The sequence below is a fragment of the Urocitellus parryii genome, unplaced genomic scaffold (assembly GCF_045843805.1).
Source record: "Urocitellus parryii isolate mUroPar1 unplaced genomic scaffold, mUroPar1.hap1 Scaffold_210, whole genome shotgun sequence".
NCBI lineage: Eukaryota > Metazoa > Chordata > Mammalia > Rodentia > Sciuridae > Urocitellus > Urocitellus parryii.
Window position 1 is genome coordinate 156,929 of NW_027552345.1, and position 12,975 is coordinate 169,903.

Consider the following 12,975-nt stretch of genomic DNA (forward strand, 5'->3'; position numbering starts at 1 on the left):
TCTGTGTATTCTGTGAGTCCAAGTTACTAGGTGCAAGCCACCAGTCAGTCATACTTTCAGCATTTATATTTTAATATCATTTTCCTCGTTGTTTCAGGAATATGTTTAATTTGTTTAGTAATCAGATTCGCTCAAATACTAATCTTGGCATTTTTATTGCATCCAATAATGTTCTCTTGTTTGCAGATCTAGGTAAATTAAATTTGTCATTACTACCAATTTCACTCTGTAAAAATGCCAGTTTATCAATTTAGCCCTTGCTTAGTCCAAGTCATTCTTTCTGATTGCACATCTCTATCATAATCCCTGTGTTCAAACTGAAGTAAAAAAAATTAATTATTTGATTCTTGTAATTCAAGAAGTATTTGATGGGACTCTACTTAATGCATAGCACTGAAATGAGTGCAGGATCCATGTGTTTTAATATTTGTATCTTCACTTGAGTTTCATGGTCTCCCCAATACACCTTTTCCCAAAGCATGTCTAATGTCTCTCTTCTCTCTTCTGTCACACCTAAACATCAATTATAAGTTCCAACTAATTATTTCTCTGGCTTACTGTGAAGAAATTTTATGACTAAATTATTCAAATATATTTAATCGGTTCTAAAAGTCTATTTTGGCTGAAAATGTTTTTTTTCTCATTGTAATTTTTTTCTAACTTGATTATTACAGTTCAATAATATCTTAATATTCTGTTTTTGCTTCAGCACAGAAGACATTTACTTGTTTGATTTGAGGGTATACCCAGCATGCTAATTTTAATATAATTGTCGATTATTTTTATTTTGCTTTCAACCAAAGAGTGGAGTGAAGTTTCTTCCTTAAGCAGGCTTCAATATTCAAGAGATAGTATATTAAAGAATGGTAACATATTAATTTATAAACTTTTTTTGTGTGTACTAAGAAAAACTAAAATATAATGGAAAATCTATATTAGATACAATTGGATGGCATATGATGTCTGACTTGGTCTGTTATTTTTGATGAAGATTTAAGAATATAATGGAAAAGTGACTTTATATAGTGATCAATTTTTAAGATGTTATGTCTTTAATATTTATTCTGATGTGATACTGATATTTTTGGGAAAAAAAAATGACTGGTGACTTGCACCTAGTAGCTCTCTACCTTAAATTAATTTTAAGTTATCATAAATATTTGTTGAACAAATAAAAGAACAAGATATCAGAATAATTAGACATTTTTGTGAAAAGTTTCCTACAAGGTGCATTACAGGTTTCTTGTATTAAACCTTAAGATTTGAAACAATGAATTGTATAAATTGAAAAAAAAAAGTGTAACAAATTGATTTATACCAACTTATTTATCACGTCATACTCTTATGCAAGGTGTTTTTTTGGGGGGCGGGGGTGTACCTGGGATTAAACCCAGTGGTTCTTAACCACATAGGCACATCCCAGGCCTTTTTTTATATTTTATTTGGAGACCAGGTCTTGCTCAGTTGCTAAGTGCCTCACTAAATTGCTGAGGCTGGCTTTGAACTCTGGATTCTCCTGCCTCAGCCTCCTGATTTGTTGGAATTACAGGAGGGCACCACTGTTTCTGGCTCTTGTTTTGTTTAACAGAAATGCCTTAGTGAAAAAAAAATTAAAAATCATTGGGGAAAACCAAATATGAGGATGGTAATGATTGTATTACTTAGTTCTTTTTTGATTAGTGTTATGTGAAATGAAGTCTTGAGTGATTGGAGAAGCACAATCAGGTCTGGGCTTAATAGGAAAATGTGTGTGTGAATGCACCTGCATAAGTGTCTGGGAATGGGATGAATACACATAAAATAGTCTACTCTAAAAGGCAACATCCTGGCACTTAGCAAAATGAAAGAGAACAGTAACTTCAGGTATGCCAAGACTATCATATAATACAGGATTAGTTATCCCATTCCCCTCACAACTCTTATATGTAATTTTGTATAACAATGAGGGTCTCGCTCCATTTCCATGCAATTTCCCTTTTCTCTCCCTTTCCCTCCCACCTCATGTCTCTGTTTAATGTTAATCTTTTCTTCCTGCTCTTCCTCCCTGCTCTGTTCTTAGTTGCTCTCATTATATCAAAGAAGACATTTGTTATTTGTTTTTTAGGGATTGGCTAGCTTCACTAAGCATAATCTGAATACAACAGTCACTAATATGGCAGTATGTAAAAATGTGGATGTGTAACCGAGGTGATTCTGCAATCTGTATTTGGGGTAAAAATGGGAGTTCATAACCCACTTGATTCTAATGTATGAAATATGATATGTCAAGAGCTTTGTAATGTTGTGAACAACCAATAAAAAAAATAAAAAATAAAAATAAAAAAAAATACAGGATTAGGAGACCATAAAGCTGTAATATACTTGCATCTTAGATCTTTGAGTACATCCTATAATTATTAGTTTGAGGTAGGGTGAAGGAATAATGGATACTGGGATGAATATTCAGAGATTGTGGTAACATAGTTCCTGGGCTGCTGGGTTTCTGCAGCAATTTACATTCAAAAGTTCTTAAAGAAAAAAATGCTGACATCCTTCTACTACCTTAGAGGTAATTGCAACTTTAGGACCAATGTACAATTTCTTGTATCTCTATATCAGAGAGTGGATCTTACTCAAGTATCTATGACCTTAAAATCAGATTTTATTTCAAGACCTGCCCTTTCCTCTTAACATCAGTCACTAACTTTTTTCATTGCAGCTATTCTAGCTTATAACATGCTGCTGTTCACTTGCTTACTTGATTATTTTACACCTGAACATAATAACCATCATATGGTGAAAAACAGCTGCTCACCTTCCTTGTTACTTGTGATTGTCATTGACTGAGAAAATAGCCTCAGGAATAGAAATGCCACAGCAACTCAGCCACAGGCAGTACAAGTAGAACGTTTTGAAGGGAAGAGTATAGCCCTCTTCTGCATTGTGTCAAGGGGTAAATTAATCATCAAGTGATGTAGGATCACAATCCAGGATCATTTGACCAAGCAGGAGAAATCAGGGTCACTTCAGTGAGGAGATACAAACCTAATCAGTAAACTGGTCTTTTAAATTTGCAAATGAAAAAACATATATGTATTTTTTTCTCATTTTACATTGATCCAAATCAATAAAATATTGTGGTTACAAGTTTAAAGAAGAAATCAGAATATTTAAATGGCAGGCTATCCAAGATAAGTGATTTTTTCAGACTAAGAAGAAACTTCCCATAAGAACTGTATCATAGTCACCTCTCATCCATGGTTTTGATTTCCATGATTTCAGTTAACAGTGTTCAACAATGGGTCCAACATTTTTTAATGGAAAATTCTAGAAATAAGCAATTCCTAAGTTTTAAATAACTTGTAATAAAATATATTGTTATAGTTTATTCTATTTTATAATTTTATTATTAATCATTGATTAACAATATTCTTACTGAGAATAATATATAAATTAAACTATATCACAGTTTTGTATCATAGTATACATAGGATTCTGTACTATCTTTGATTTCAGGTATCCACTGGGGGACTTTGAATGTATCCTCTACAGATAAGGGAGGGCCTCGGTACTTTATCCACAGATTATGCTTAACTCCCTCCCTGCCCCTAAATCTACAACTTTCTGGATCTCTAATGCATGGAAGAAGTTGGCAATTGGATGAAAGAATGGAGTGGTCTATTTCTTAAATTATCATGCAGTATTTTAAAAGGTCAAAAAGTTCTCATTTTTGCTTTTCAGATGGCTTGGAAATGTCTTTTCATTATAAAAACAAGAAAAGTGATGCTTTACAACACATTTATATTTAATCACTCTTATGGGGTTAAATAAGATAATAGCACACTTATAAAGTGCCTGGTTCATAGTGTATACTCCATGAAGGGCCTTTTACTTCTCTCTCTTGAAAGAAAATGCACTGGAAAATGGAAAAGTGTGGAAAAATTCACCATAGTGCTAGAACTAATGTTCAATTGGATTGAACACAGAAAAAAAAAAAAAAGGATGATGTGCAACAAAGGTTGGAAAATAGTCTAGACCTGTGCCCGGAAACAAACAAACAAACAAACAAACAAAACCTTTTGTATATTTAGCACTTAGATCTTACCTAGTCTCTGCCTTGATGATGATGCTCCTGATTTTATTTTATTGTGTTTGAAATAATCATCTATGTTAATTTTATCCTAAATGTACACCTAAGGTATTCTGGATCAGAGTCAATTTAGCAATTAGTATTTACATAATAACTGCATTGAATTGTTCACTTCAGAACCATATAATGAAAGCTAGGTGGTGAAGTCTTCTGTGTGGGTGGTCTCATACTCCCTGGGTGAGGTGTGAAAGAAAGTGGATTTTATCCCTGTGTATATAGTAGAAAAGGACAGCTGCCTTCCCCACAAATCTCAAAAGAAGGCAGAAAATTTTCTGTTTTTTGGAGATGAGAAGAAAAGGATAAGGTTAGATTCTTACTCTAACCTTTTAGAGTGTAAGTCTCTCCAAAGGACAGATAAACCTCATTGTCTCTGACTTGTATGACTAGAGATGTCTCCAGGGTCCTGGGTCTTAGTCTCTCTTGAAATGTAAACACAGAGCTCTTTGAGTTAGGTGAATCTCTTTTGAGGTCTCTCACCATCCATGCAGTTGTAAATTTACTTCCAAAGATTTGTTCATGGTTCGGGATCTTGTGTTTTTCAAAATAATTTATTTAGCAAGTATGCTGTGGAACACTGAAATATTTTCTTAACTCTCCACAAATGATTATGATGATGATAATGGTTAGTATATATCCAGCACTTGTCATGCATCAAAACTATTCTCAGTCTTTTACTTAGAATTTATAGTATTTTGTTAATCTCCACTATTGGTGAGGCTATTGCTGTTTGAATGAGGAAATAGACACAAAGAAGTTAATAAGCATCTTTGGTCATACAGGTAGAAATTGGCACAGATAGAATTTGAATGTAGTTGTTTGATCCCAGAGTATGCTAACTGTATGCTTAAGGTATGGGAGAGTAGAGTAGTGGCATAAAAATTACCTTTCTATTGTTAAATCCCTTATGTTGAGTAGAAGGGGAGACTCAGGCCCAGGAAGTGAGTTGCAGGGCTGTGCAGGTAGACGATGCCAGAATGCAGTGAGTTTAGTGACATGTTTTATTCAGAGATGGTAACTGCCTCCATCTTCAGCTTTATCCTCCAGTCAGTTCTATTCCCTATCCCCTCCTCAGATAGGTTTCTTTTATATGCATGCCAAAGAAAGCACATTGCCACAGGCTACATCAGTGGGCACTGTTTATGACCTCAAGAACAATCACTGAGTGTTTATGACCTTAACTACACACTGACCATAACATAACCAATTCATAACCTTGGCTCTATACAAATACATAACATAGCCCACCAGGAGCCTTGGCTTAACTTTAGCAGTTTCGGGCCTGTTCCAACAATCTACCCCTTTAGGATTCCTTGCTGTACAATCTTCCACAGTGATCCCTTAGTAAGTCCTGTGTCCATAGGTTACATGCAACATATAATCAGAAAACAAGCCCCATCACCTAAGATTACTAAAAACCATTGCCAGTTTCATCCCATATTGAGGTGTAATGAAAGCTTTCCCAGCCATATCCAATTATCCATTAACTCAGCCTGGATTCACCAGGGTAGTCTGGAGCTGGCCCCCCTTGTCTGCAATGCTCATTCAGAGCTCGACAACTGCTCACGGATGCTGCGCCCACTCCTTCATAGAATGTGGATTGACTGCAGTCCTAAATTCTTGGTTAAACAGGCCATTATATCCTTCTGTCATGCCAGTGTATTATATCCTTCTGTGTAGCCAGTGGATTATAGGGACATGCAGCTTCCATTGAATCTGTAACTGAGTTGCCCATCAGTGCACATCCTGACCTGTGAAACAGGTACCCTGATCACTCTATTGTAATGGCTAATATCACTGTCTAGGTGTGAATTGTAGCCTACTGATTCACTTGACCTTTGGGCCAGGCAAACAATAAGCCTGAAGCTGTATCCATTATCATCAAGGTGAACCTGGCTCCTTCTGACTTTGGTAAAGGACCAATGTAATCAACCTACAATCATGTCAAAGAGATGCATCTATGCATTATCAGGCATACATAGCTCCAAATCATCAGGGGTGTGGATACTCTTGAGCACAACCACATGTGCCTGGCAGGCCATTACCAGGGCATTCCATGTTACAGGCAGCCCCCACTGTTTGACTACATTCCACCTAGTTTTCACCTCTGTGTGCTGTAGGTGTCACTGCAACCCAGTTGCCAGGTCCATTGGAGGCACCCATTCTAACCACTGGTCCCTAGCTAAAGCATCATTCTGGGGCTAATTAAGGGAATATGGCTGGTAGCATGCCCTAAAGTCACCTGTTCCTGGCAGCTTGACTCTCAGAGCTCTTGCCACAGAACTTACCCACAATATACAGAACAACTGTCATACATATCACTATAGGGGATGCTTCATTTGCTATCAACATTCAGCTCAGCTCACTGGCTATTTTGTCTTATATAGGAATCAAACCAGATGGTGTCTGTTTCCCTTTCCATAGCCACTGCCATCCACATGTCCCGTGCTGTAGTCATCTGTGTACTAACCTCTGAACAGTAGAGCCCTCCAAGGCCTGGGCTTGTTTCAATCAACTTACATATTAGGCCCTAGCACTTCCTGAAGTCTCTGGTCTCTGCTGCCTCCTAGCACACCTGGTACTTTTTTTGGACCCTACTGGCTCCTAATACACTTGGGCTCTCTCATGGCCCCTTCCAAGTCCTTAGATGTATATCTAAGTCATAGGTAGTACAGGCATAACAGGTAGCACATGGGGTGCCTTGTCTCTTTTTGCTCCTGGTGCCCCTAATTTCACAGGCATGACAACCAAGTAGCCAGGGCCCTCCTAGTCTCTGTCCAGCTTGTTTTCCCAAGCCTACCAACTCTGCTTGACTGGTGGAACATGGTAAGTTGGTTTCCTAGGCCAGCCCTGCAGGTAGCTGCCATTAGAGCCACCAACTGCCACTGTTTCATTTTGTGCATTACATCTGGCTGGACTTGTAGAAGTTTATGTCCCTCTTTGGACTCTCTCAGGACTGTGTGGGAGGCTGGGGGGCATTTTCAAGGTACACAGGTCCTCCTCTAGTGATCCTATGCTGGCTCTCCAAGGTCTCTTCCTTATTTTGTAACTCCCTCATCTTGATAGTCTCTGGTAAAGCTACATCAGATTTTGCTCTCAAAACTGTAAGAAACATTCATTTCATGACCTCAGTGGCCATTTGTGTAGCTCCTCAGGCTGTTTCTCTATCTCATCTGCACTTCTATTATCCTCTTTGTCCTTGGCCACAGGCTGGTGCCTGCGTTCCGCTGCTCAGTTCACAGTCTGCTCTGCCAGGTCCACATTCACCACAGGGCAATCAGAAGTCTTCTCTATGCTCACAGGGAATGCATCCACTGTTTCTCAACTCTACACAGTAGTCCATGTTAATAGGACCTTGAAAACTGAGTGCTATGTGCTGCTTGCTGGCCATAACTTCCTCCCATTCACTGGGTCTATCATCTCTCACCCATTGAATCTTCTGCCAACTATACTAATTGTTGAGTGAAGGGTGAGGCTCAGGTCCAGGAAGCAAGATTTAGGGCTCAGTAGGTGGAAGAAAATGCAAGATGAAGTGAGGATAGTAGGCATGTTTTATGCAGAGGTGGCAATAGCCTCTAGCTTCAGCTTTAACCCCCAGCCAGTTTAATTTTGCCCTACCTCCCATTCTTTTCCATAGGCTTTTTAAAAATTTTTTTTGAAATGCAGGTCAAAGGCGGCACATTGCCAACAGGTTACATCAGTGGGTGCCTGCTCACAGCAAATATTTATAACCTTGAGTACATACACTAACTCAGAGTTTTTATGACCTTGACTACACACTAATCATAACAAACAATTCATGACCTTGACTGCATACTAAAAGCATAACATAGCCTTCCAGAAGCCTCAGCAAGGGAGCCTAACTCTAGCTATTTGGGGCCTGTCTCAACACCTAACTAGGAAGTACTGTTGTTATAGAGCCCTGGGGCCCTTCTGTGAAACTGAGGCATCAAAGACCCTCTTCATCCCCAGGTCTTGCAATCAAGTCAGATGTCAGACATGGGGCTCAGATAACAGGCATGAGTTTATTAGGAGGAATGGGGAAAAGGGAACACTCTCAAGGAGATTGTGGGTCCTCTCAGAGAGGAGATGAACAGTGCGGTTCTCCTGTCCTTCAGTCTTATTGTGGGTGTCCAGAGTCCCATCCATGTCGACCTTCTGACTTTTGACTGACTTAGGGTGACATCAGACTATCAATGCCCCATTATGTATGACAACTCTGGTTACTTTGACCCATGCTGACCAATTCTAATTGAACCATTATTAACAGATTTTATGATTTGGGGGAATCACCCTTATTTCCCCTAGTGTTAGATCTGGTCTGTGTAAGGGTTATAAACATTGTCCCATTCAGGGTAACTTGTGTTCTTTTTAAGGACTTTTTTCCCTTGCAGATAATAGGTTGCTGAGTAATGTAACTTAAGCCAGACAGGGCTGCAGGTAATTTACTTCTTAGAAAAGAAAGCACAGATGCATCCATACCAATGTTTATAGTTTATTCAGTAAGATATAGAACCAACCTAGGGTACTCTTCAATAGATGAATGAATAAATAAAATGTGGTATTTATACCCAAATGGAATATTACACTGATATAAAAAAGAATGAAATTATGGAATTTGCTGGTAAATAGATTGAACTGGAGAATATCACACTAATTGAAATAAACCAGTCCCCAAACCAAAGGCCCAATGTTGTCTTTGATATGCTGATACTAATAATACAGTAAGTGTGTGTGTGGATAGACTAGAAGTTTATTGGATTAGACAAAGGGGAATGAACAGAAGGGAGAAGGAGGGGAATAGAAAAGGGAGAGGAATGACTCAGACATAATGTTTCTATGTTCATATATGAATAAGGGACCAGTGTAACTCCACATCATGTTCAACCACAAGAGTAGTATCCTAATTAGAATGTTATACTCCATGTAGATATAATATGTCAAAATACACTCTACTGTCATATAATCTAAAACAAAAAAAATAGAAAATAAAACAAAGGATGAGGATAAACATAGTGGGCCCAGTTTATGGAATGATTCCCTTACATCATGTTCCTACCATTCACATCTGTCTGTCCCCTATCACTACTATCACTCTTGTATCAGGCTTCCTGACCACCCTTTATACAGATAAGCTCACTTCTCTGAATTTTCTACTGCAGCAGCACCACACAATATAAATGAATTCAATTGATTTACAATTAGAAGAGAGGTACAATACCTTTGAGCTAGAGGTTTTATCTTATTTTTGAGTGCCCCTAAAATCTAACATAGTTAGGTGATATTCAAGACAGAGGCCTTAATAACTATCTTTGTGCCAACAATGAAGAACATAGTACACGGTGTGGAAGAACTCTAATGGAGATTAGGAGTCTATACTTCTTTCCTCCTAGGAGCCATAGCCCATTTGTGGAGTAAACCAAGAAAGAAATAACTGGTGAAAATGCATGTATTATGGATAAATTAAGTGGTTTTCCATCATTTGTTTAATTTGCTTAAATATAAAGTCCAATTCCTGTGTCCTGTTGATGCTTACTAAAACAAAAGCACACTCCCAATTAGGACTAAAGGTATACAAGGGTAAGTTAAGAGTAAAACTTTTCTTCAGAGATTATATAAGTGTAAATTTCAATCTAGTCATTGCCCTAATTGTCATGAATTCTGAATTAATAAAAATCCTGAATAAATGAGAATTTTTCACTCTGAGATTGAAAGTGAAATTTTTCAACTGACCTAGTTTTCTCCTTATCACACAGTTTAAATCCTTCCTTATTCATAGTATTTTATTCAAATACAAGTCATTATAGTATACATAAATAGCAGATATTGAAACCATTTTCTTCAAATTTGCATTTTATTCTTGCTCAACATTTCTATAAAACAAAGAAAAAATGAATAAAATAAAACAGGTTTTGCCACCATAGGAATAGTTAACTTGAGGGAAAGGAAGCAATCACAATAATAAATCTTATCCAAGAAATGAGGATGCTTTTTTTGTTTAGGTTATATATAGTTATGAAGTTTAAAAGTTTGTACTTAGACCTAACTCAAATTATAAAAAATATTGAAATTATTTTAAAATATAGACAATTCTATAGCTGCAAAGGGAATAAATCAGTTTACTGGGGAAGATGTAACTATGCTCTAGGTAGTAGAAACATTAGAAAAATAATAAAGGGTTGTATTAAATATTCATATATTTCAAATGTTACATAATTGACCCCTATCTCAGTGGTAAAAATAAGGCAATTATGATAAATATTTCTACAAAATTTACTAGGTGAAAATTTCATCCTCTAAGTAAATTATCCCATCTCAGTTTTGTTTTATGAATCTTTAAGTTCACTATTCAGAATAGTTTATTATTTTATTAGAAAGGTCAAAAGAAAAAAAAAGATGTGGTATAAAATTAAAGTATAATGTGAAAGGTTCAATGAAGATTTATCTAATTGGTATATTACAGATTTCAAATCTTTGAATCGCTATCCATGTCTTTAGGCAAGATAAACTTTATATCAGGGGAATCCTAATTATAAACCTGACATTTCAGCTGAAAAATCCCACTGGCTTACTATAAAATGAGGTAAAAATAAGACATTTAAAAAAGACATTTAAAAATCAATTCAATAGAATACAGCTTTAAAGGAAGAATGCATTTATTTGTACTGAATGATGTCTTGAAGAGGAGCTTTGGTCCATTTAAAAAGTAGTCTTTTGGAAACCTGTCAGCTAGTGCCCTGTTTATTCTGTTTCTCTTCTTTGGGTACCCACAAAATGGCAATTTATTTTTTCTGTTTTCTTGCACTCCAACTTGAATGTCTCCGTATGCTTAAATGATAAGGGTGGGGGATACCCGTGCCACTTTACGTTGGGGACTAGGAAATCTCTCTTAGTTGACCTAAGTCAGATACATAAGACCTTGTGTACTAATGCTTAGCTAACTAAGCATTTATTTACATTTTATTCTTGCTGAATCCTGGGTGGATTGGCTTGACCACCCTGGGTGGATTGGCTTGAACACCCACGACCTGAGTGGGGAGGGAATTGGTATCACTAGGAGGTGTGGGCTGGCTGGAAATAAAAGGATGAAAAGTAATGTCAAGAAATAAAGTAAAAGACATGTAAAATATTTGTATTGAAAGCAGGTCCTTGACAGGTGGAAAAGACCTGATGGGTCTGATCCTAACAAAGGGAAAAACCTGAGAATGCTTTATTTATAGTGGAACACACCAAAGGCATTTACTGTGAGGAGGTATTCTTCAAGGTAAACAAGAAGGGAGAAGCTCTGGGGAAGTTGGCCTGGTTGGGGACTTATCACTTGCACAGTTAATTCTTTGTTCTCCAGGCAGCAAGCACCACAAGGCTAGTTGGGGCACTGGTATCTATCTCTCTACCTCCCAGGAGTTGCCTTTCAACCTAGGGCTGTCTGAGCCAATAAATTCTGAAGTATCATAGAATTATCTTTGAGTAGGACGTTTGCCAAGGCAACAAAGCAGTGTGAGATTGGAGATATTACACCCAGAGTTTCTGCTTAGAGAAGGCTTAGACACACCCACAGTTCATTTGCAGCTTCCCACACTTGTTGTAGAAGCCAGGGCACTCTGATTCTGTGATATTTATCAAGTGTAAATATCTCCAGATCACAACAAAAGAGGAAAACAGTTTGATTTTTTTTGTGTGTTTTGGAAGTACTAGTAAGTCCCAGGTGACTTTTACCGCAGGGTTCAATCCTAGAAGTTTAACAAGACCCCATGGTTACTTGAATGTTGAATTCAAAGTGAAATTATGGTCCTTTAGATCTGAGGTATTGATTAGATTATAGTTAGCCAGGATTTTGTTTTTACATTTAAGTTTTCTGGAAGCATTTTTCAAAGTTAATAAGCTAATATTGAAGGTACCTAAATCCTTTGTAGTTGAAAAGTAACTTACCACTTTTCCCCTCCTTTTAATATAATTAACATGTTTTCATTTTAACAATATTTCCATTGTAGAAGGCTAAAATGGAAATGAAAATAACAAAATAAAAGAGAACCTTCCAGTGTCTCTTCATAAACTGCAGACAAGGGATATGAAATAGATGGCTCTCTCATGCCAGTTCTAAGAGATTAGTAATGATTACCTGGAGGGCTGTGTAAGGAGGAATCTTAGTTTAAATATGATCTCAGAAAAGAGTAAGATTATTAAACTCTATCTGCTATGGGTTCTTGGTATTTACCATGTGGCAGCAAATCCCTGATTTTTACAAGGGATTTTTAGAAGACTCTCCAAATCCGTATATTCAAATAAAAACATATAATCCTCCCTTTCTTCTGCAAAAATATATATGCACAAAGAGTCAGTAGTACTGATGTATGAATCCTAGTCCCTCTGCTTTGCTCATTTACAAGGTGAGAAACTCACTCCTCTTTTTGATGTATACGATTCAAATTTGGGTCTTAAACAAATTACATCTTACTTTCATGGATTTTCAGGTTGAAAGTAAAACTTTTGAATCTGTAGATGCAAATTACATACTTTTATACCTAATGCTCAAATGTCTTTTACAGTGCTATGGACTAAAAGCTCTATTTTAGTATATTTTCCAATTCAATATTTGCTTAAGCACTAAATCATGAGACTAATTTGGCCAAATCATTCAACTGAGGAAAAAGAAAAATGCTTTACTCCCAAAATAAATTAGGAATATTGACCCAGTACTCTGTAAATAAGGTTACCAGTGGTGTGAGATATTAGGGATGAATGCATAATATAAGGTGTCACAAGAAAACTTTCAGTCGCCTCATCATTGAATTGGAAAGATAACAACATCATTAGGAAGAAAGTCTATCCAGTGAAAACCCTGTCCAAAG